The sequence below is a fragment of the Corvus brachyrhynchos genome, unplaced genomic scaffold (assembly GCF_000691975.1).
Source record: "Corvus brachyrhynchos isolate BGI_N302 unplaced genomic scaffold, ASM69197v1 scaffold293, whole genome shotgun sequence".
NCBI lineage: Eukaryota > Metazoa > Chordata > Aves > Passeriformes > Corvidae > Corvus > Corvus brachyrhynchos.
Window position 1 is genome coordinate 650887 of NW_008237410.1, and position 21514 is coordinate 672400.

Below are 21514 nucleotides of genomic sequence, written 5' to 3' on the forward strand. Positions count from 1 at the left end.
ATTTCATTTGGTATTCTAATCCTTTCAGGTGGTGATGTTTGCTTTGCCTTATTGAAGCTAGAATAGGATTTTTGTATGCCTTCTTGATTTTTCTAGCCATTAAAACAGTCTGTGCCAGTAACTTGGCATAAAACTAGTGTTATCCTGCCATACTGTTCCTTGCATATTCCTGTGAAGCTCAGCAGATGCCTTCTGTAGTTTGCTTAAAGTGTGGCTGCAGTTGCAAAAGTGTCGCCATGTGGAAGAGCAGTTTGAGAACAAGTTTCCATAAACAAAGGGTGTAAAGTTGGTAAAGCTATCTCCTTGGCTCATTCACACCGATTGCAGGCAAAACAGGCTGATAAACTAGATATCCACAAAAGCGTAATTGCTATTTTTGCTACTGATGTGAAAGGTATGCAATAATTCGGTGGGAGAGTGGATTTTGTACCTATTGCATAGATCATATGAGACTATCAGTTCTTTTATGATGGTTACTTAGTTGACATTTTCTAAAGTTATTTCTCATCCATTTTGTTCATTTGTTTAATAACATGGACTGGAGATACAGAAGCCAAATCTTGAAATACATTTCAATGATCACTTAGAACATTACCAGCGAAGGTGAGCTGTGACCACCAAGTAATCTTTAATGCTGTTATGTCCAGAACAAACAATATGACAAAAAACCAGTAAACTGTGAAAGTTAACAATCAGAAAGATTATTTACCTTTCATGGGGAAAGGCTCCTACTTTGATAAAACATGGCTAAGAAAAGTTTTGAAACTTTCTTTAGCATGACTTACTTTGAAAGCAAAACTGCAAGATAAACACAGATGGTGGTAGGAATTTTTTTATTTTTTAATGCTGCAGTTTCCCAGAAGAAAAAGAGCTCTGAATGAAGGGTGGGATGGCACCATTTTTCTGCTTTTGTTCACCTAGGCTTGTTCTGGTTTTTCTCTGAAGACTTTTTATGTAGTTTAGCAGAGTTTTGAACACAGTCTTTTTTGATAACTTGGGGCACTTGGCCCTTAAAGCATAGCTACTTGGTGAGTTATGCTTGCCCCTCTGCCCACTCATGGCAGGAGTCTCCCTTTGCAAGAGTTCAGTCCGGTGAGAGACTTTCCATATCACAAACTGGACAGGGAGGAGTACAAAGTAGCAGTAAGGAGATCATTCTCTGAACTGACCTATAAAGGGTACATTACTGAGCATGTCCTAGTAGAATGCAAGGTAGCTTCACAAATGCATCCCTTTGCCAGCCTGATATGTCTCTGATATGAGACAGAAATTGCCAACACAGGCTGGATAATTTGAGTGACTCTATTTTTATTTAAAAGGAGAAAAGTGTGTGTTTCATTTTTATTTTTATTTAAAAGGAGTAGAGGTGAGCATGTCAAATTAGAAATACCAGAATTTAGACAGTGTTTCTTTTTCCTCCCTTTTCTCCCATACAAAGTCCAAGGGTGATGTCATTCATCCTCTGTACTCTTCATGTTATTCAGACCATTTTCTGCATTGGGTTTGGTTGCTGCAGGGAATCCCTTTATCTCATGAGTTAATCATGGAGGGTGGAGATGGTGACTCCTTCAGGATAGTAGACTAAACAAACTTGAGAAGCAGTCCTTCCTCAGCTAATTTCCACCTCACAGAATTACATTTAGTTCTCCATTTCATAGACTTCAAAGCACAGACCAGATTCTCAAGTGAAGCTCCTTGCCATCAGCACTGATGTTCATTTTTCTTGACCTGCAACAACATGGACAAAGTCTTTGCTGTAAATAAATGAGGGGGTTTTCTGGACCTTACTCTTTCAACATGTGATTTGTCTACATTGGCATATAAAGGCATGGGACTTGAAGATTTTGACAGGCATAGGGCCAGATGCATTTTCAGTGAATCCTCATTATGTAGTTATTCCTCAGTCAAGACAAATTCAACCACATTTTCTGCACTGGAGTCCTGAGAAAGAGTACCCCTCTTTACCTTTGCTCCTAGAACTGCCAACTAATTTGTACTATTTAAGCAGAGGGAGAAGAGGCACATTTAAATTATATATATATATAATGATAATTATACCCAAATGTCTCAAAAGTAGGGGCTAAAAGTTCACTTAAAATACATCTTACTAGAGTTATCTATGGATTAATATATATATCACAAAAGATCACCTTGATGCTAGAAAGGACTGTTTTGTCAAGTGATTGTGATTTGTATCTGACCCTGAATAATTTCATAGTGTTTCTGTATTTAAAATGTTTATCTCTGAACAGCATTATTTACAATGAATGCTATTAAATTTTTCTTACATTTATCTGTAGTCCCTGTTAACAGACATATAGAAAGGTTCCTTATCCTTTCAGGATTCCAAGAAATATATACAAGAGTGGGGAAATAAGACCTGAAAAAATTGACTTGCCTTTCGAAAGTCTTTGATCTGAAAACCTAATTTGCATGTCCCAAGTCTTATGCAGAAACCCATCTTCTTTCTCCATAATTAAGCAGACATCTGCATGTACCTCATCTTCAAAATACACTAATCAGCAAACAGTTTTCATGCATTAATACTCTAAATGTATACAAAAGTGTTAACTACTTTGCTTTACTACAGTTGAGTCAGACTCAAATAATAAGTACTTCAAAACTCAAAAATTCTTCTCCAGTTTGCCTTTATAGCAAACAGTGCTATATATTTGCACCTTCACTAGTGCTTTTCAGGAAAATGCCGGTTTCTGAAAGACTTTTATCACAAGTGTACTATTCTCCAAAAGTAAGATTTATACTCTCATTATTGAGGTAGAAACGTACTTTTATTCAGCAGCCAAGTTTATGAAAGAATGCTATTTTTCCATTGTGTAAAAAAAAGAAAATTGCTGAAAATACCATCTGAACTATATGATCTGGTGCTACACAAAAAAAAAAAAAAAATCTAATTACTCACTCCCATTAGTTCAAAGTAATCAGACTATGTGTGCACCTATGTTGCTAATCATAAGTAACAGAAGAATGAACTCATTATTTGTCAGCAATGCAGAAGAACTTGGCTGAAGTCACCAATTTCCCTGAATTTGTAACAGGTAAGGCTATTGCTGGCTTTTTAGTTCAGAACCTCTCTCTCCATCTCCTATTCTCACTTGTGGATAAGTGGTTAAGATGAACAAAATTCAAAATAAGTTAGCAACCAGCTTAGAAAGCAGATTCCATTTGATGACAGTGCTGGCTTGTCACCGATATCCCAGACAAATCAACCATACATTTCAGTAGTATCTATTTTATAAAGAGGATTTGCTGAAACAGGAAAATACAAGACCTTGATCCTCACAGTGAAATGACATAATAAGTGATTTTTTTGCCTTGTCTTAAAGAGTCAAAAATTCTCGTTAGGTAAGTGTCATCATAATGTGTCCTGCATTTCTGTGCATTTTCTTGACTTTTGTACTTTATTCTAATTGAACTGCAGTTTCTTATAGCTATTTTTAGGATCAATACTTCTTCACAGGGGCAGGATGAATAAGAATCAATCTGAACACTTCAGCTCCTTCATCAGGAATTGCTTCAAACAGCAGCTCTTTCTCTGTAGTAATCGGTGTGATTCTGTTAGCAGCATCAGTCACTGACAACAAGACACCTGAACTGTGTTTCTTTCCCGGTTCATTGGGATCTTTCATTGTTACAGACACCAATATTCTTTCTTATAAGGTTAGAAAAGATCCATAATAACTTTTATACCATTATATTTTAAACTCTAGACTTCATTAACGCACTCTTCAGCTCGTTCAGTTTCAGACTCCTTGCTGCTTATGAATTATTCAGGGTAGATTTCACTTGAGGTAAATAGTTTGATTTGAAGGTTTTTGTATCTGGATTTAGATGCAACGAGAAAAGTTAAGTGCTCAGAATTTTAAGTGAGGAGAATTGCAGAGGCTCAGATATTAAGATGGAAGACATTTGCTGTTAGTGCTCTGGGGCTGCCATTGAGATCTCAGCACGGTGCTATTTGTCATTCTGAAGTAGGTAGGCATTATGATGCCTGGAGTATAAATCAGCCTTTACATGGTGTCGAGTCCTGAAGCACTTAGAACACTCTAATCCAATTCTGAGTTAACAGAACATTTTTGGTTTTACAATCTTTAAAGTTTCCCTTTTTAGTTAACCCTGTCATCTTTTCATTAATCATCATTATTTTCTAGAATTTTATGTACCTCCTCAAATACATTTCTTAATGTTTTGCTTCAAAGTTGTTGTATTGGTATTGTCACTGAGATGAGATTTAATCATCTAGTAGAGATGAAGTTCCAGCAAAATTAATGTTAATTCTGCTCATGCAAAGAGGAATACTGCCTTGTCCTGCTACCTGGTCAGCATCATTTGGACACTGCATCAAAGTATGATGTCTGTACTTTGTCTCCTCCACTCACTTCTGTGTAGTATCATATTAGTGTTACCTCGTGGACAGAGCTGAAATGAAAGAGTAGCTGTTTCCCTGTGGCTGTTTTCAGTGTATGTCTGCAGTCCAGTAGTCAATATTAGCTCGGCACAGCAAAGCAAATTCTTTTAAATGCTGATTATCTTCTTTCATCTGGGAAGCTAGTGTACATACAAAGGGTCAGTTCAGAAACTATATGTACTGTAGGCTGTCAGTTCATTGAATCTCAGTTCCTGTTCTTCCAGTGGCTGAGTAAACATTTTAACCATCAGCAACCATTTTGCTGATTGAATATTGCTATATATAGTATTATATCGACTTTAGTCAGAGAGTACAACTGTGCAGTCATTTGAATTTACAGTGCTTTTACAGGTGGAGTTGTTAGCATTAATGAAGTCCATTAAAATCACGTTCTTGTGCTGCCAGGCAGCACAGTCTGCGTGCGCTGGCCGATGCGGAGACGCAGCGATGGAGTCGGCGCTATGGAACGGGCACTGACTGCCCGCGAACTCACAGCAGCCCCGGCGCAGCTGCACGTGCTGGGGCTGTGCTAGGCACAAAACTCCCTCTGGTGCCCTGGTGCTAGGAAATCTCTGCCTTGCAAGACAGCTGGAGTGAAGGGAAAAGACTCTCTCAGATCAAGGTGTTAGCACTGACTTTAAAGAAATGCAGGCCATACTTTTGACTCTTTAGTCTGTGGAACAGAGAATCCTTAAAAGGCAGTTTTAAGGACATAGTTGAGGATAGCGTTGTCAGATTTATCTATCTGTCTATTTATTTAACTCTGCTCCTTAACTTTCATATGGTGGAACATAAATATTCCAGATCTAATTAATCTAAATTAGCTTAGCCCAAAGTTGTTAAGTCACTGTGATCTCTGGTAAAAAGCTTGTTTGCTTGTACAGCCACCCAAAGTTGTTATTTTCATTGAAATGTTCATGCTCAGTAAGGAAGTATAATAGTTCAGTGGCAGAGTGATTGCTTGTGCTAGCAGTAGCACATTGAAATTACATGACCTCTCATTAATCTGTACTTTGATAAGGTCCTGGAGTAGCAGGATTAATGACATTCTACTGTAAATTATTCAAATCCCTGCCTGTGCACAGACTAACTCTTTGGAGAAACACACAAGTAATACTGAATCTTTTACTGCCTTGGAGAATAACTACAGTGGTCCAGAGACAGAAATTTGCTCATCTGTATTGTGGATCATGTGAATTGTCTAAAAACAGGCAGCTTTGCTTTTCTTATATTTTCTGCATGTGATTTTATTTCTAAAATATTCTATTTATAGAAAGGCTGCTTTTCCTATCACCCCATCCTTTTCATTTTATCTTTTGGACCCCACACAGCACTCTGAGAGCTATGTACCTAGGCTGGCTTGGTGACATTAATTTCATTTGGCCCACAAGGCTTTCCTGGCTGCTATGTTTCCCTTGTGCCACATCAGCCTCATCAAATCCTATTTTTCCTCTTGGCTCCTTTCTGTCAGCCTGCATTCTTCTGAGCGTTGTCTCTTCAGCCATATCTCATCCCATGCAGTGCTTTCAATTCTTGTTACCAACATTACCTCCCCTGTGAGGATTATAAACCCTGCTCCTAGTGCAGCAAAACTATGTGGATTTCATGTCTAGGACAACCTTTCTCTATGGAAAATTAAAATGAGCATGCCACTCTCACATTTTAAGATCTATTCCAGGAATTCATGGACCTGAATGTCAGAGGGACTATTAATGTTTCTGTTGCAGCCCTATATAACAGCTCACAAAATTACTTCCTCAGTCATCTCTCTATACAGCTGAGTAAGCTCTGATTAAAAGGTATCCTAGATCAATTTATGGGAAACAATACATCTAGCAATGGAGTTTTTCATATCCTTTAACCACCATTGATTAAATGTTTATCAAGTGTTCAGCTGGGAGTCCAACTCCTACTCATGACTTTCACAGCTGTTTCTTAGACATAAGAAAAATTGTATTTTCTACTTTTACACAGCAGTTTTCTATGTACTGCTGTGTGCCATATTTATATCACTTGAGCTTTTTTCAGGGCAGAAGCAAGTCCTCATACATGGCAAGCCAATGATAACCTATTTAAATTTTTCCATTTTTTAAGTGTAAAAACTGGATGCAGTACAGACTATTGTCTCAGTGTTGTACAGAGAGTCATCCTGCCTGAAAATGTCTTTTTTCTGTATTGCGGAATTGCATTAGCCATTGTTGCAGTAGCTTTCTGTTGACAGTTAGTGTTCAAAAGAGGAAAGCCCAAATAAAGCCAATTGGAAAAATCATCAGAAAGTGAACTTCCTGCAGTGGAGTGCAGGGTTGACCAGCATCAGTTGATAGACCTCCCTGGTTAAGGAGTGTTTTTTCCTCAGCACAACACCATGCCCAAGTTCTACAGATAACTTCTACCAATAGAAATCATCCTTTAAATTGGCTGTGGATGGTCCTAAGGCTGCTGTTCTGTTCTGGTTGTGAGTATCACTGTACAAGAAGGAATGGGTCTCCAGAGACTCTCCCTCACCTATCATCACTGGGATGCTCTGCACCATACTTTAGTACACATTATGGACTAATCCTGTGCTGAGTTGTGTTTTGGCATGTGGCATGAGTGCTGTCTATGCTGCTTCTCAGCAGTTTGCAAAGCACTGCTGTACCTTTATCCAGTCCACAGCAGAATGACACTAATGAAGAGGCTCACAAACCTTACCTCTACTGTTCTCCTTCCTACAACGGTTAGACTGCTACCAGTTAAAAGAGGTTACTTTTTATTCTTGATGGTGTATTGGTACTGGAAATAAGGATCAAAAATTTTAATTTTGTTGTCACATGACAATCTTTAGAATCAACCACTTAGGTGTATAAAGGTTGTTGGTAGACTTTATATACCAATACCTTTGGAGTCCTCAGTGTTCTATGGTGTATGAGAATATTGTTGTTTACTAAACTCATACTTCTCAAATTATGTTAGCCTGTTTTAACAACACAAAAACAGATTTCAGGAACTTTGCTTAAAATCTTTTACGGCAGTTTGCCTTTGAAACTGCTACAAAATTGTAATGGCTTTTCATTTTGATTTGCTGGCAAGAAACAAGTTGACTGCCCTTTCTTTGAAAAACTTAAAGGCTGAACAGAAAATTATTTTGCTGACACACTAAATGTTTTTTGCAACTGAACTGATTTTCTTCGGTAATAAAAGTTGATTGGTATAATGAAAAAATGTTTTATGTAAGCATCACACTACTGCACCAGTGCAGCTCTCCAGCCTTCTCTAAGATGCTCAGGACACACTCATTTGAATCAACAGGCTTATCCACATGGTACGAGCTCAGAGCAGAAAATTTCAGCCTCAAATTATTTCTCTTTGATTAGGTACCCAGATAAGGGAACAGCATGTTAACATACTCTCTGAAATGCATGTATGTATATATATTTGCATAAAGAAATGCATATATTAACACATAACCAGATATTTATATATTATTTGTTCCTTTTAATTTATGTTCAGAGGTCTAGTTTCCATTTGACTGGAAGCCTGTGGCTGCTTTCTCACTGTTAAGTGGTAGTTAGTGGACTGCAGTTTCTGAACAAATTTTCTGAGAAGCAAAAATGTCACTGTTACACTTCCCAGAGTAAGGCAGAAGAGTAGTTTGCCATTGCACAAACTATTGCTGTTTTCTTACTGAAACTCAAGAAATCACTGATGCTTTTTATTGCCAGCTCTGTACCATCTAATACAAACTTAAGATAAAGATAGATGCCTTGACAACTGCCTGTTCACTAATTACTTCTACTAAAGCAGTTTAATATCACTATTCATTCATTTATTTAGAAACTCCTCTTTTTTTTTCTACAGCCTTCTTTGTTTTCTGTTACTGAAGCATTTCAGTCTAAGAACTTGTACTCCAATATGCTGTAATTGAGTTTAAATGTTAATTTTCCCAATTTCCTGAAGTATATGGTTAAAAGGATTTCATATCTTAGAAATAATGATATTTCTCTTCACTGGAACAATAGAAAATTCTCTTTGCGTTTCTGTTTCAAGTAACCCTCTTCATTTACATACTAACATCCCCCTCAATTTCTTTATCAACCTGATGATATTCCTCAGAAATCCCCACATAAATATACAGAGAGTTCTTCTTGCCTGATGCTGTAGAACAGAGGTACCTGATACTGGTCTCAGTTCCTTTTTTTTGCTTGAAATTTACCTTAGATTATTTAATTCGTCTTTTTTATTTGCTTAGTTTATTATCAAAATAATTTCTGCTGTTTGACACCTTAGAAAAATCAAAATGGAAGGATTTCTGGAATAACAAAGTCTAGTTTCTTACTGCTGTTATAACTCTCTTAGCCAGTTAATAAAGCTGTTAAAATCAATATGTCTGTTGCTTGAGGAGTTTTGATTTATTCGGGACTCCAGATTAAGCTTCCCTTATCCGTGTATACCATCTTTTGGAGTTGTTCCTGTTTATAGCTAGTTTCTGCTTCACAGAAGAAGAGAAAAATGCCTGCAGGAGCTTAAGAGGGCTTCTTAGTCCAATGAATTTGTCACAAACCCCATAGATTTTACTCAGAGGGCCCTGCCTTTCATAAACTTAATTACTCTCTCCACCTGTTGTGAGGGGCCAGATGTGCTACTGCTATTATTTCACGCTTTCTAGAGGACAGAGCACTTCTGAGACTTTCTGTAGCTGCACAGCGAATTTGTTTGTTTTTCATGCTAGTCACACACAGTAGAAGGCTCCTTTAAACAGGGCTGGCAGAAGTCCATGCTGTCCCTCACTATGGGAGCAATTAGCTCTATTATATAGATAACCATGCTCATAGAAATGAGGTATGGGTACCATTACATGCCCCTGCAACATTTGTTTAATTGCTAAAGCACTTGTTTATGCACTGCTTTGTTGGAAGAGAATGTATTAAACTATAAAACAATGATCTGTCAGGTATAAAGCCTGCAACCTTGAGGGGATCATTATGGGGCTCAGATCAAAAGAATTTAAGAAATTTTGTCATATATCAAATGTTGTCTGAGACCTAAGCTTCATCTTGCTGTTAGCTATAAGGCAGTTTTATGGACCGTCAGTATGAAGAGAATATTTACATATTTTTATCAGCAAGTAATTGGTTTTTTATCATTTGTGTTTTCTGTCTTCTTGTATTACACTATATCATGTTGTTCATAAGAAATTGCAGTACTGTCATGTTAAGTGGCACTGCTATGTTACCTCAAAGCATCTGATTTACTTCTTTACTGTTGTTTGATAGAACAATGAAATTAATGAATTGTGTTCAAGCCAGTGGCAGCTTTGATGCTTTTTAGCTGGCAGATATATCAACAAAATTTTATGGTAGATGTGAGTATGCAAATATGTGTAATGCAATGGAGGTTTAACAGATCAATGTTGTACAAAAAAAGGCTTAGCATATGTTATTTATTACCAAACTAAAACTAACTAAGAAGAATAAGTGTCATACAAAAGTAAAGATGAAAAATGTTCAATACCTTGCAGCTTTCTCCTATATATTTCTTTCTGAGATAGCCTTGATTATCACATGCCTGTTCCTGCATAGGCAGTAAAATCACTACTGAAGGCGACTGCTCAGGTTTATATGGAAATTCAAATAGTCGTGGCATGTTGTGACCCTTGCATTTCACAAATACTTCTGGAGACAAGTAGGGGAACTTTGCAAGGTCGTTTCAAGGTAATGGCCATTCTTCATCATTCTGCAGAATGGATTTTAAGAGTGTTTATGAAGTTTTAATTCAGGATTCAAAACTCTTTACCCTAGATAAGAGCTGTCTCTGGCTCAAAACTTATTAAACTAAAAGTTATTAGTTCCTGGAAAAGTGTGCCAAACTCCCATCTGAAATTTTTTGTGTAATAACCTACGTATGAATTGATAGTGAGATACATTTCTTTGCCTTATATTTATGGAATTAAGCACATAGTTTTAATTGGCTCAAGGCAAACAATGAAGTTACTGCTTTATGATTTTTGATAAACCTTTGAGAGTCATAAACTGCTGTAGTCAAGTAATCTGGCCCCTATTATGTGGCAGTTGCGTCTGCTTTAGCATGAGCTGTTGTTTAAGGCTGAAAGTTCTTTATTAGTAATCTGTTTTCCTTTGTTAATCTGTATTTAGATGACAAAATTTAAAAAGTGGAAGAAATATCATATTTTCTGTCCCTACGGGCTTGCTAGAGCAATCAACACTCTGTAAGTAAGTTCAACCTTCTGGAAATTAAAACAAGACTTTAAGTCTAAACAAATTTTCTAAATTATTATCTTTAAGAATATTTTACTATGTGATTTTTTAAATACTGATTGTTCTTGGGAAAGCTGAAACCGAAGTTACTTCTACTGGAAATATAAACCTTCCCATACCAAAGGCATTAAGTTATTTCAGTCTTATTGAAGCATTATATCTGAATTCTGTTAGTGCTTGAGGTTTAAGTATAAAATAGCATTTTCAACCTGTCTAAAGGCAGCTATTTATGCTAATGAACTTTGGAATGGAAAAAAGTGGCGCAGTCACATATTGAGGAGGGCTAAATATGAGAATAAATTTTTTAATTATAGTAAGTTCTGCTTTAGAATCTGTTGTTTTAAAATCTAATCTGAAGACTCTAAACCACTGGTTGAAACTCCAGCACACTTCTGGAACATTCAAATAATTTTCCATGTTGGTCCGTCAGTCAAGTATTGATCCTGGCTGCCTCTGACACTTTGAATCTAATGAGGTGACAGTCCAAGGTCTTGTAGCTGCAGGGTATTCCTTCCAATATGTCATAATTTTCCTGCTTTTTTTTAAAGTTACCTGTATCTATTTCTCATTTTAGGTCAGATGACCTTGGACTATCAAACTGTAAGCTGTTGAAATGAATAGTCCTTTGAATTGTACAGTGGCTTTCTCAGAACTTTCAGCTTTGATGATATTGCACTTTGCTCAGTGTGACTAACTTTCTCTGACTGTATGTTTCAGTTGTGCAGATATGAGTTTTAAAAATTGATTACAGACTTTCTCCAATCCAAAATATAAAAGTCCACATACATAACCTGGTTCTGAGTTTTTTATCATCTTTTTTCTTCTCTACCCACAGTATGTTGTTTTAGAGAACTGTCCATAAATAGCAGTAGTCAATGTTGGTATAAACTATCAATTTGGTGCTGACAAGTGATCCCAGATATTCTTTACAGCTGGGTATCTAAGAGCAACTCATTCAAACAACTTTTGGAGGTAAAATTATAACTGGGGAATACTGCCACATGTACCTGAGGCTTTTCTGGTTCTATAACCTTCTTGTTATGCTTTTATAACAACCACACGTGAATTGAGCTGAATTTGTTAGCAGAAATATCTTTCTTCTACTTGGAAGCCTTCTTTCTTCTACTTGGACTTCATGACTTCTGAGAGCTCTCTGATAAGGGAATTTGAGATACTCTGTCTGCTGTAAAAGCTGACTGAAGTGCTGCAGCTACAGGGCAAACCTCCAGGCCTGCAGGCATGTTTTTTCAGCAGGAGAACAAGTGCTTCTCCATGAGGTCATACCTGATCTGTATTACAGGGTCTTCCTTATACAGAAACAAACCTTTTTGGTTCTACATGAATAAATTTTCCTTATGTCACAACACAAGCTTCCAGAAACAGACTACTCTGGGCACAAAATTGCTTCTCCCAGACTGCTCATCGTTTCAGTGAAGTAAATCTTTAGGCTGATCTAGAGAAGTTGGGACATAGTTTTTAAGTGGGACAGTCCAATAAAATGAGCAAATACACCTGAATAATAGATTTGGTGTTTTTTGGAAGAGTGGTATTTTGAGTTATTCTAGGAAATATCACACACTACACCTTCGTGGCTTGTTCTGAAGTAATTGATCAAATATGACATGAGTGTTGGTCCATAAATCCTGCATGCTTTGGAAGCCACAAAGGATAGATGAAATTAGATATCATTCTTAGACATTTGTACAAGATATTGCTGGTTAATGACATTTTAAGCCATGCAATACTGGTGGCCATTTTTTTGGATGAACTCTCCCAGGCTGTCCTACCATGATCGATCAAGCCATAACCTGAACACATAATCATTAGGAAAACAGAACTTAATTACTCACCTATTAGTCACAGGTTTTTAGGCAGAGCGTCTAGGAGGCTGCAGACAGTAAAGGATTGCTCATACTGTTGTTTGGATGTCAGTAGCACAAATGTCCATGTGTGTGTGCAAGACTGTGCAGGCCAGTATGAGGGCAGAGCATTTTTCCCAGGGAGGGAATCCTCAGCCTTGCTGCCTGCCAGAATCAATATCTGCAGGGACAAAGCAGTCCTTCAGAGCATGTGTAAGGAAGTTAGCCCAGGGCATGGCCCTATTTCTATACTGCCGAAAATGCAGTACTTGTTTAAATATCCTTGTGAAGGGCATCATCCATGCTTTGATATGTTTACCTCTCAAACTGAGTCAGGAAGTAAACCATGACTGATATTTTGTTGTGTATTGACTGGCAGCCACTATTGATTTCTCTATTTGTCCTTGTGACAACTCATGTTTGCACATTTTTAGATCATGGGATTCTGTTCAACTAGAAATGATTGCATTTTCTGATGTTCAGGTTTTCTTCCTCTAGACTTTAGTACCTTAACCAAGCTACCTCCTATGTGAATGTGCATCTCAAGAATAGACATTTTAGGAAGCTTGTACCTCTATAATCAGTTCTCAAAGTATTTTCTTAGAACTATAATTCAGTGCAAAATCAACAATCATGATGATTATCATAAAATACAATATAGGCTGAAGAATTAGGGATTTACTTTACAAGTGTGCTAAGAAAGCTATTCTAAATAACTGTAGTTATTGGTGCATTTTTATTTCTTTAGATTAATTTAAAAAATTCCACCTCTTCCATGAAAAATGCTGAGAAACACACAAATGTCCTTATTGACCTCTCTTGGGTCTTTGACTTGGCCTTGCTGAACTCATATTCATTAATGAGGGAAAGGCAACCTTGAAAATGTTAAAGCTTATTAAACTAGACCGGCCTAATAAAGTTGTGTGTAAACTACAGAAGACTGAAACTTGCAACTACTGAGAAGTTAAAATCACTGGCAGAGCAACACTTGCCTGTGGCAAAATAAAAACTTACTCTTTTTTTAGTGTTATAATCTGTACTATCAAAAGATGGAAAGAAATAGTTTCTCATAACTTTAAAGAAAGTTTGTATATTGTCACAGACCCTTAATGGAAAAGAAAATTATCAAACTATTCAGCTAGAATAAAGAAAATTAATTATCCCATTACAGTGACTAATTTCCTGACAATTTAATGCTTTGTATTTAAAAAGAAACATCTTCCTCTTCATCAAGCATAATTTAAAAAATCTATTACTAGAAAATATTTATAGGAAATTGTTTCCTAATTCATGGGTCCAAGCATTTTTGGACAAAAAAAAAAGGAAGAAAAACTAAAAAAAAGTGAACAGCCAGTTGGCTGAGTGTGATGAGAGAGAGGATAAATTTCAGCATAAATCTGTCTTGCATGCCTTCTGCGTAACGTCTGGATCATAGATACAAGGAATTATTTATGTTTCCCAGGCCTTTTGCACTTCTGTCTTCTGCTCTTAAGCTAAACAAGAAAGTACCTTGGAATAAAAGTCTGATCTTAAAATATTTGCATAGAGTTGTGTAGTCTTATCCATGCAATAAGTTTAATCATATAAGTATAGATGTTCCTTTTTTTTTCATCTAAAGGAATACAAAAAACTTGACTACTCTCAGCATTGCTCTGCAGTACAGAGTAGAAAGAAACCAATGCAATAAAATGGTATTAACAAATTACTTAATTTCCACAGAGTGAGTATAACTAATGCCTTAGGCATTTTTGTTTATTTCCCATTTCTAGGACTAGCCAGCTAGAGCAGGGGGACAGAAATTAATATCAAATCCCATTGCTATGTTTTTATCTTCATTTTATTGATCCTAAATAAGCTCAGTATACTTGGAGGATGAATTCTATTAAGCAGAAACAATCCACAGATTTAGAAAGTCATTCTTGGACAAATCTCACATTTTCAGAAATAATTCATAGTCAGCATGGAAGTTACTGAAACAGTCATAATAAATATGAATATTACTTGCAGAAGAGGAGGAACAAGAGATGTCCTCGGTCCTAAATTGTCATGATGTCATGGTATTTGTTATATTGTTATTATTATTTATTATATTTATTATATTTCACTTTATCTAAGGGTAAGAAATGTGTTTTCTCTCTTCAGAGGAGGGAAGAGAGATGAGGAAGAAAATATATAGGGAAAAGATATAAAGGAGAAAGAAAGTTCATACAGGGAAGAAAAAAATCCTTCTATTTCACTGATATTAGGGTTTTGGACAAGATGACCTCCACAGGTCCCTTCCACACTCGACCATCCTCTGACTTTCTGTTTAGAAGTGAGGGGCAGAAAATGAGATCCATAATTTTAATTTATATAATAACTTATTTTAAACAGAATTTCTTCTTTACAAAATAGGGGTCTGATCAATAAGTATTTCAGATTAAAGACATGTCACATATTTAGACACACTAAGAGTATGTCCAACTAGCATATTTTCTGAAATGAATCAATTCAATGAAAATATGAGTAGCCTATTATAAAGATGGACTTCTATGTTTTTCAGAAACCTCTGCTATTAGCTAGTCTCAGCTACTGGAATAGACAAGCTGGTGGTATAAATCAGTAAAGCAATTTTATTAGGACCTTGCAATATAGGAGCAAGGTGAGAGCTGATGTGCTTCAGATTAGGTTACTTTTTGCATGTATTTAATATCTTCCCTATCTCCTGACTGTGGTAAGTTATAGAACAGAGATGCTTATTTAAAGGTTTTAAAGTTGACAAAGAAATAAACCAAGTACATTGGAAGGGGGCAGAACTCATAAAGGTATATCCTGCCTAAATTACCAGCTTTTGTAATGTATGGCAAAGGAGCAAGAAGATACGGAATGTATCAAGATATTCTTATGGGGATGAGAAGTGCATATATACAGATTTTATTTTTCCTCTGAGTCAGAGGACAGTGCAAGCTAGTTATTGAGGAGACTTTATGCACATGTTTATATTGTTTAATAAACAGTATTATATGGAGAGGAAGCTAGCAGCTGTCCTTTTGTCCCTTCCATCCATAAATCTGCCACATCACTGAACCTGACAAAGTGAAACTCTCTAGCTTTCAGTTTGTGCATAACACTGTTGCCAAACTTCATAAAGATATTTTATGGCCTGTTGAAGTGCTAAGATGCTAGACTTCATGAAAAATGAAGTCTCTAAATAGATTGGAGCTATATCACTTGAGGAGTTTAAAAAATATCACTGAGAGTCACAGCTATTAGTGACAACAGTGGAGAAATCGCACCCTGCTTATAACATAGTTCTGTTATAAAATATCCTGGCACACAGTGTCACTAACGATGAACAATTTTCACCCAGATACCAAATTATGGTATCTAGGTCCAGACTGGTTAAGTCATTTAAACTTACTTTTTATGACAAAAAAAGTCAGTGGTAAAGACTTTTTCACTGCTTTGGTCTGTGTGAAATGCAGGGTATGAGGTACAGTTATCCATCAGCATAAATTCACCAAAGCAGGAGCTGCTACAGTCCTTTGCTTTCTACTGGTGTCAGACTTCTCTAGCCTTTCCTTTACAGACAGCAGCTTCACACCACCAAGCAATGAGTTGTTTCAGAAAGATGTGATCAGAAGCTCAAATCCCCAAAGGGTAAAATCTTGAATTTTACATGCAATCGCATGAGTATCAGGACTTTCACAAGGGAGGGGATAAGAAAGCACATTTGGGGAGACAGTACTGTGATTCTCCCAGTATATCTTACCTTAAACACTGTAAAACCTCACTAGTAATATCTTTGTTGCTATTTCATGGACTCATAACCCCATGTTCCATCAGTCCAAGTTACCCAGGACTGATTTCCACCCGTCCATCCCCCAGATACACGTTTCCAGTATATAACCACTGCTAGAAGTCCAACTTTGTAAGAAGTTCATCAAGCATTCACCTCTTCAGGAGCATGCACACAAGAAAGCAAAAATTTATGTGGATTTTTTGTTGTTGATGTTGTTTGGTTGGTTTTTGGGTTTTTTTGGGTTTTTTTTGTTTGTTTTTTGTTTTCGCTCAAAGCATTTTTTGCTTCAAGTCCAGTGTGCACAAGAGTGTAATTCTTCTCTTACTTTCCTGTAGAGAGATTCCTACTCTAGGATATGGAATCAGACAATCCCAAATTTATCAACCATCTGAAGCGTGTTTTTCCATCCTTGCCTTCATTCTCTAATGCAACTATTTCCAGACAATTTTGTTCTTGATTCTTCAGTAATCTGTGAAATACTAATGTGGAGATGACCAAAGCTCCTTTATGAGGTCATGTTACTGCTTTGCCTGGTGTTCAGGCTGTGAGTTAGTAGCTGCCCCTGAGTCTGTCCAACATGATGAAAGCTTCTGGTGCCTTCTCACAGAAGCCACCCTGGAAGCCCACTCCCACTACCAAAAACTTGCCACTTAAACTAAATATTGATTCAAGAAATGATAACGAGAATAATAGAAAATTATTTTCAGTAAAATAATAAAAAAATCCTAAAATAGCATTCCAGAAACACTCCAATTTGATTTAGGATGATGGGTCATTTAAATTTAATGTTTAATGAAGCCATCAAGCTTTTTATTTTTGCCAAGGTACTAGAATTATGAAAGGCTTTTGAAATAGAGTTTCATTTCCATCCCAATCAGATGAGTAGCCCAGTCCAACCTGAAATGTCATCTGCTCTGCCAGCATCCTTCATCTTATGTCTGTGCAGCAACCTAAGGAAAGAGAAGTATGTGTTTAAGTTCTGGAGAGCCAAGGGGGAAATGTTTGCATTACTTCTGAAAGACAAATCTAAAATCCCTTTCCTTTCCCACTCTCTCAAAACTGGTTGCCACTAGGTTCAGCATAGGAAGAGTGGAAGTTCTGCATAAGTCATTTACTGTGGTAGAGGCAGATAGAAATTTATCTAAACATGTGAGCTGTTCATACTATCTCTGCTAGAAGCTGATCTCCTAATAGACATGACAGTCTAGTGGACATTGTCGGTGTACATCAGTCCTTGAAAACATCAGCTGAGAGGTACAGCAGAACTTGAGGGACAATAGAGTTCAAATAAAATTTAAATCTGAAAGTCTGTGAGGGTTGTTGCTGACAGCTTCCACAGAGATGTGATGGTTGATGCAATGTATTCACTACATGGTTTAATATTTAAGCAAGAAAAATCCTCCTAGAAATGATGAGAATAGTTTCATCTACGGTTCAAGCATAGTCTAGTTTGAAACATAGTCTTGTGTAAAGAATTCTGGAGTGCTTGGAGCTGAAGGCTGTAGCTGCTAAGACCATCTGCCCATTTGTGAGTACTTCACAGTAACATTGGAACTCTCACTCGAGGGTGCAAAACCTCTCCATCACTGCTGTCTGTCTACCAGTCAGAGGATCAAAATAAATAGTTGCATTGTGGAATGGGCTTCTCAGAGGTTTTTGTTTACATTTGGGGGAGGGGAGTCTTTTATTTTCTCTCTTCTGTCATCGTTCTGTCTTATTTTCACCCAACTAGCTGTCATGGCTAGAGAGGATGTAGACAGTAAGTCATATGAGGAATGGCTGAGGGACATGGGCCTGTTTAACCTGAAGAAAAGGAGGCTCAGGGGAGACCTTGTCACTGTCTACAACTACCTGAAAGGAGACTGCAGCCAGGTGGCAGGTGGTCTCTTCTACCAGGCAACCAGAAACAGCATGAGAGGAAATGGTCTCATGTGGCACCAGGGAAGGTTTGGACTGGATATTAGGAAAAAACTCTTCACTGAAAGGGTGGTTAAGCATTGGAATGGTCTCCTCAGAGGAGTGGTGGAGTCACCATCCCTGAAGGTGCTCAAGAAATGACTGGACGTGACACTTAGTGCTATGGTTTAATTGACAAAGTGGTATTTGGTCAATGGTTGGACTTGATGATCTTGGAGGTCTTTTACACCTTTAATGATTCTACAATTTGAAAATTTTGATTCTTTGGATCAGATATGTTAACATGGTTCATCACCAAAGGTGGGGTTATGAGGCAGACTTTGTCAATGATCAAAGAGGAGAAAACAGTGGGGTTATTTTGCTCATATTTGCGTTTTCTGTCTGACTTAGCTTCCAAAGCTATTCCTTCCTAATTTCCTCTTGTTTCTGAATGCTGAAGTGTTGCACTGCATATATCAATATATGATGGAAAAGGCTTTCCTCCTTCCAGTCATTTGGTAACTCTGCAGGATTAGAAATACATTTATCTTAATAGGGGGTTTTATCCATAAAACTCTGATACAGCAGTTCACAACTTGCCTGGAAGTATCTTAAATTTGCTAATATTGGGAAGATGATAACCCCACCTCATATAACATTGATGTAATTAACATCACTAATGCCCTCTTCCATGACTCTGCTTCTTGTGCTTATGCCAATGTACTTCACAGTTGTACAGGCCTTCATTTACACAAGTGTTTTAAAGATATTTACCACCTGCTTTTACTTTGTCTTCTGATTTCTCAAATTTGCCAAATGCTAGTAAGCACAAGCCAGGCTTCTCGTGACATAAGTCTGAAATAGAGAAGAAAATCAAGAAACATTTACACTGACAGTAAATGGGTATTTAATTATTTGTTATAATGATGAGGCATACTACGATAGTCAGTATAATGCTCATTATCCAGTGTAGAGAGTGATTTATATTTATTAATATAATCACTGGATCAAATTCCAATATCTCCATGAGCTGGGAAAGTTAATGTACAAAGGAAACAATAAAAAATATGTTTAGAAGGGGTTAGGTGACAAATAAAAACTACTTGAAGGAAGGTAGCATGAATTTTAAAATTTGTTTTAGCTGTTTGAGACAAATCTGTTGTATTACATGTGCTAAATTAAAGGGACTTTTCATTTAGTAGAAATGGAGACAGTTATTGATGATGACTATTATCCTGATTTCAGCTGGGATAGAGTTAATTTTCTTCTTAGTAGCTGGTACAATGTTGTGTTTTGAATTTAGGATGAGAATAATGTTGATAACACACTAATGTCTTAGGTTTTGCTGAGCAGTGCTTACCCTAAATCAAGGACTTTTCAGTTTCTTGTGCTCTGCCAGTGAGCAAGGGCACAAGAAGATGGGAGGGAGCACAGCCAGGACAGTTGAGCTGAACTAACCAAAGAATTCTATACCACAGAATGTCACGTTCAGTAAATACACTGGGGGCAGTTGTCCAGCAAAGGCCAGTCAGTACCTGGGGATTGTCTGGGCATCAGCCATCTCTCTCTCTTATTCATTACTCCTACTGCTACTACTACCACTATTACTATTATTATTATTATCATCATCATCATCATTATATCATCATAATTAATAGTATTATTAGTATATTCTACTTTGTTTCAATTATTAAGCTGTTCTTATCTCTACACATGAGCCTTTCCTTTTTTCCCTGATTCTCTTCCCCATGCCACCACAGCAGGAGGTCAGTGAGTGAGTATCTGTGTCATACTCAATTGCTGTCTGGGGTTAAAGCACGCCAATTATCTGCAATACTATTAATCACCATCAATTATTAAATTATTATGATGAAATTAAGAACCTACTTATCATAGAAGTAGAGGTGGAGTAGCTTTAAAAATAAATAAATTAGAGACAAAGTACTGGAACCAGCAGTATGTCTCAGTTTCCATTAGCTACTAATGCAGAGTCAGCACTAGAGAAGTACGGCCACCATGGCAAGGATGTCTTTTCTTATTCTGCCTTCAGATTTTCTCTCATCCTTGTCCCCTCCAGCGCTGCTGCCTTCACCCCCCCACACCTTCTTACATTGGAGAGCAGGGGAAAGGCTTCAATGACCTTGATATAATTCCATTTCCTTTTCTTTGGAGCAGAGAACAGACCTTGCAAAGTTCATGTGCGCATATTAAGCCTATAACCATCTGCTGCGATTATGAACAGTGTGGCGGTTAAGTTTAGCATTTGGAGAGAAGGTCTGAAGGTCAGCTGTGCTTCAACTGTAGTGTAGCATCTTAAGTTGACTTGGATAAGTGAAAAATAACATCAATAAATGAGTGGCTAAGTTTTAAAGAGGGTTAACATGTGGGTTATTTAAGATCAGGAATATAGCACCAGAGGATAGTATGCTCATATCTCAGATACAATATGAATTGGAACATTCTCACTATCCTTGGGATGATGGACTAGCTTCTTGACAGTTTTTTTTTTTCCTTCTCAAATTGCAATACTTAAGAAAGAGTAGACTTACACCTTAGCATGCATTTGCTCTGCTTTGAGCAGAACTCCATTATTTAGTTGGTTTTTGGAACCTGACACTTCCTTTCCTGCATGAGGAGATGGAAAGCGTGAAGTAGCAAGCACTCCTGATCGGTTGTGGGAGCAACCAGCTCTCCCGAATATGAGTGCCTGTTATGTAAATTCTTGGTGTTTATGACTCATGTTTTAGAATTATGTGAAATCATGCACCTAGGTAATTCTGTTGGCTTCAAATGTTTGTTTTCTTTGTTTAGTTGCTGATTGCCTAGATGCTAATAAATTTTTTTTGAAGTATCAGCTCAGTGGTGCCACTGCATGCTTTTTTCACAAGCCATAATTATGATAATGAAGTACATTATTTCTGAGAATGTTTCAGTTACTTAGATTAAAAGGATTTTGATAATTATAAAGTAATCTCACTATGGAAATTCCTTGATTGTCCAGGGTTTGCTTTGTTCAATGGGAATTATAATGTACCTACTCAGTTTTGGTAAATTAAGGGAAAGTAAACCAATCTCCATCATTACCTGATAAACTATTGTTTCAAAGTGCTCTATGCTCTTGTGAGCAGGTGATCAAAGTCTGGGCCTGCAGCTCAGGGACTGTGGGATGGGGAAAAGTATTTTAAGTCCAAACAAGAACGGTTCATTACAGTGTCTAAACTCTTTCTGTTGCATGTCATGGGAAAGGATGAAACACATATGCATCAACAAGGGGCAGTGTATAGCAGGTCATTACCCT

General features: G+C 37.1%; 1 protein-coding gene across 4 annotated transcripts in view; it reads left to right on the forward strand.

Moving 5' to 3' along the window:
• The window catches only part of RALYL (RALY RNA binding protein-like), a 387338-nt gene that overhangs the window by 114448 nt on the left and 251376 nt on the right, over positions 1 to 21514 (forward strand). Inside the window, exon 1 of one of the 4 annotated variants that reach the window (XM_017731049.1) lies at positions 10575 to 10631. The exons of the other annotated variants lie outside the window; for them this stretch is intronic. The gene's annotated coding sequence lies outside the window, so the exon portion shown is untranslated. Of the gene's footprint in view, positions 1 to 10574; positions 10632 to 21514 lie in introns of those variants that run through there. 4 annotated transcript variants of the gene reach the window in all.